The sequence below is a fragment of the Clytia hemisphaerica genome, unplaced genomic scaffold, assembly GCF_902728285.1.
Source record: "Clytia hemisphaerica strain Z4C2 unplaced genomic scaffold, Clytia hemisphaerica genome assembly, whole genome shotgun sequence".
Taxonomy (NCBI): domain Eukaryota; kingdom Metazoa; phylum Cnidaria; class Hydrozoa; order Leptothecata; family Clytiidae; genus Clytia; species Clytia hemisphaerica.
Genome location: NW_027103317.1, coordinates 15,877 through 20,350, shown reverse-complemented (window position 1 = coordinate 20,350; position 4,474 = coordinate 15,877).

Genomic DNA, 4,474 nt, shown 5'->3' with positions numbered 1-4,474 from the left:
AATCTTTCTGTAATTCGAACAAAAATATTGGTCCTCTCAGCTAGATATTAGTCTTATAAAATAGTTTCTGCAATTCGAATCTTTCTGTAATTCGAACAAATATATTGGTCCTCTCAGCTAGATACTAGTCTTATAAAATAGTTTCTGTAATTCGAATCTTTCTCTAATTCGAACAAATATATTGGTCCTCTCAGCTAGATATTAGTCTTATAAAATAGTTTCTGTAATTCGAATCTTTCTGTAATTCGAACAAAAATATTGGTCCTCTCAGCTAGATATTAGTCTTATAAAATAGTTTCTGCAATTCGAATCTTTCTGTAATTCGAACAAAAATATTGGTCCTCTCAGCTAGATATTAGTCTTATAAAATACTTTCTGTAATTCGAATCTTTCTGTAATTCGAACAAAAATATTGGTCCTCTCAGCTAGATATTAGTCTTATAAAATAGTTTCTGTAATTCGAATCTTTCTCTAATTCGAACAAATATATTGGTCCTCTCAGCTAGATATTAGTCTTATAAAATACTTTCTGTAATTCAGAATCTTTCTGTAATTCGAACAAAAATATTGGTCCTCTCAGCTAGATATTAGTCTTATAAAATACTTTCTGTAATTCGAATCTTTCTGTAATTCGAACAAAAATATTGGTCCTCTCAGCTAGATATTAGTCTTATAAAATAGTTTCTGTAATTCGAATCTTTCTGTAATTCGAACAAAATATATTGGTCCTCTCAGCTAGATATTAGTCTTATAAAATAGTTTCTGTAATTCGAATCTTTCTGTAATTCGAACAAAAATATTGGTCCTCTCAGCTAGATATTAGTCTTATAAAATAGTTTCTGTAATTCGAATCTTTCTCTAATTCGAACAAAAATATTGGTCCTCTCAGCTAGATATTAGTCTTATAAAATAGTTTCTGCAATTCGAATCTTTCTGTAATTCGAACAAAAATATTGGTCCTCTCAGCTAGATATTAGTCTTATAAAATACTTTCTGTAATTCGAATCTTTCTGTAATTCGAAGAAAATTCTTTGGTTCTCTCAGCTAGATATTAGTCTTATAAAATACTTTCTGCAATTCGAATCTTTCTGTAATTCGAACAAAATATTGGTCCTCTCAGCTAGATATTAGTCTTATAAAATAGTTTCTGTAATTCGAATCTTTCTCTTTCGTAATTCGAACAAAATATTGGTCCTCTCAGCTAGATATTAGTCTTATAAAATAGTTTCTGTAATTCGAATCTTTCTCTAATTCGAACAAAAATATATTGGTCCTCTCAGCTAGATATTAGTCTTATAAAATAGTTTCTGTAATTCGAATCTTTCTGTAATTCGAACAAAAATATTGGTCCTCTCAGCTAGATATTAGTCTTATAAAATACTTTCTGTAATTCGAATCTTTCTGTAATTCGAACAAAAATATTGGTCCTCTCAGCTAGATATTAGTCTTATAAAATACTTTCTGTAATTCGAATCTTTCTGTAATTCGAACAAAAATATTGGTCCTCTCAGCTAGATATTAGTCTTACAAAATAGTTTCTGTAATTCGAATCTTTCTGTAATTCGAACAAAAATATTGGTCCTCTCAGCTAGATATTAGTCTTACAAAATAGTTTCTGTAATTCGAATCTTTCTCTAATTCGAAGAAAATTCTTTGGTTCTCTCAGCTAGATACTAGTCTTATAAAATACTTTCTGTAATTCGAATCTTTCTGTAATTCGAACAAAAATATTGGTCCTCTCAGCTAGATATTAGTCTTACAAAATAGTTTCTGTAATTCGAATCTTTCTCTAATTCGAACAAAAATATTGGTCCTCTCAGCTAGATATTAGTCTAATAAAATACTTTCTGTAATTCGAATCTTTCTCTAATTCGAACAAAAATATTGGTCCTCTCAGCTAGATATTAGTCTTATAAAATACTTTCTGTAATTCGAATCTTTCTGTAATTCGAACAAAAATATTGGTCCTCTCAGCTAGATATTAGTCTTATAAAATAGTTTCTGTAATTCGAATCTTTCTCTAATTTTTTGGTCCCTTGAAGATCAAATAAAAGAGAGTCGACTGTACTCCTTACCATCCCAGCTGGCACACAACGTTCTTTCAACGTTAATCTAACATTCACAACGTCCATATAACGTTAGATGAATGTTAAAATAACGTAATGTGAGGTTGTGTCCGCAACAGTGATCACAGCCGACTGCAGAGCTAAGCAAAAAGCAATCAAGGAAATTGCATGAAGATAAAAAGAAAATTTTAAGTATTTTCGTACAATATCTCAGTACGCCAAATTACACGTCTTTTATAAATGAACAACTAAATAAGAACATGAGGGAGGCTTCGATGGCCAAAATATTAAGAACAAATTAAGAACATTTCAAGGTATTATGGACACTAAAACAATATAAAATTTCTCGGGAAATTGCACAAAAAACAAGCTACATGCTGAATGGACCTACCTGATAATGAAAGTTAGATAGCAATGCGAGGAGAAAAATGAAAAAAAAATCAGTCAGAAAATATAGCGTTAAAATGCATAACGCAATAAATTCATCATTGATTGTTGATGGGGGAGAGGGAAGAGTTGTAGGGAAAAAATAAATAGAAAGTTCTGGTCGCAAAAATCAGTTTTATTGACAATTGAATCATGCTTGATGGTGAGCATTGTTATCAATATTGTTTTTGTGTGAAAAACATAGAAATATAACGAAAAAATCTAATGAAAATCTGCAAAAACGGCGAGCAAAAAAAAACAAAAAATCGAGCAAAAAAAAGGCGATTTTATAATAGTTCCGGCTTCAAAAATCAATTTTATTGAAAATTGAAACATGCTTGATGGTGGGCATTGCTATTAATAATGTTTTTGAATGAAAAAACAACCAATTGTAAGGAAAAAGTCCAATGAAAATCCAGAAAAACGGCGATTTCCGGCATTTTTTCTCAAAAATCAGACTCTTTCATGTTTTGGGCATTGTTAATGCATCTTTGAGCAAAAAATGAGAAAAAACTAATGAGAAAATCTCGAGAAAATGCCAAAAAAACAGTTTTCCCGGCATATTTCCGGCATTTTAGGCCAGAAATTTTTTTTTTGAAAATCGGGCTCCGTCACTTTTTAGGAATCATCATTTTGCATCATTGTGCCAAAAATCAGAAAAAAGTAATGAGCCAATTCCGAGAAAAGCTGGTAACAGACGAACGAACGAACGAACGAACATATGTTAATTTAAGGGACTTCTCCACCGGGGTATCCGGAGGTAGGTCCAAAATTCAAGTGGTAAAATCAAGAACACTTTCAATGTTAAGAACAAATTTTGTATGTCCTTGTATAAAAAAACATGTACCGGGTGTGTCAAAAAAAACGCCCCTATTTTTCGATTTTTGACGTACATTTTTCTATTTAGTTGGGCTGCTGGATTTTTTTTGTGAGTATTGTACATTTTATTTCCAAACATTTCTAGAAGTTTGGCAGAGTTGCCTCAAATAAATTAAAAGTTATGAACATTCTCGCAAGATCACTACTTTTTGTGTTGTTCACAGAAGCAATTATTTGACGTCAAAGAAGACGTTAAACCTTTACATTCTAGCTTTCCTATCAGCTGTAAAAACAGTTTTAAAGTAAAATTGAAATTGAAGCGAGATGTAGAAGGGAACACTACTACTAAGCCAAAATCTTTTTATGTCAAACTTATCTTTTTTTTTCAAATTAAAGGGGTTTTGGAATCTTTTCGCAGTGTTATGGTAACATTTCAAGGTGTTCAAGGCAATGTAAAGCATTTCTTAGCAAAACAAAATTTCATCAATTCGTTTCATTTCCATTATTTAATCGATCATATTATATTCTACAAACTCTGTTCTGCTTCTTTACCTTTTTGCAAAACACTTGAATTGAAAACCTAATGATTTTGCTGTACAAAAGGTAATAACATCAGTTCGTTTCTGCATCATTGACGATTTGAGAGTCTTTTTTTTTGTCGTCGCAATCGACGTTAAAAAATGGCCTAACTAGAACTAGCTAGAATCTATCAATTATTGACCTTGGAACAGAACTTAACCTATGAAACAAAAAAATAATGCCATTTTGGTGTTTTAAAAGTAGTGAGACAAAATAAGAAGGTAAAAACGAAGCGTATTTTGGTTTCTTGTTCCATACGGGAAAGTTTAACTATCAAAATCTGTGAACAGTGAAAAATTGACGTAAGTCAGCCAAATCGTCATAAAGTCATTTTAAATGAACATACAAATGTATAATTCTCACCAAGGGTTAAAAATTAAATTTCAAATCCTCCCTGAAAATTTCACTTGCCTATGTTGGATAGAAATTTGTACGTCGAAAATCGAAAAATAGGGGCGTTTTTTTTGACACACCCGGTATTCACAAAACTCCAAAAACCAAATACATTTCAGTTTTAAAACGCTACTTTTTGCTAAAATACTTAAAAGTTGCTTCCAAAGGACGAGCAAATGAGTGTATACCGA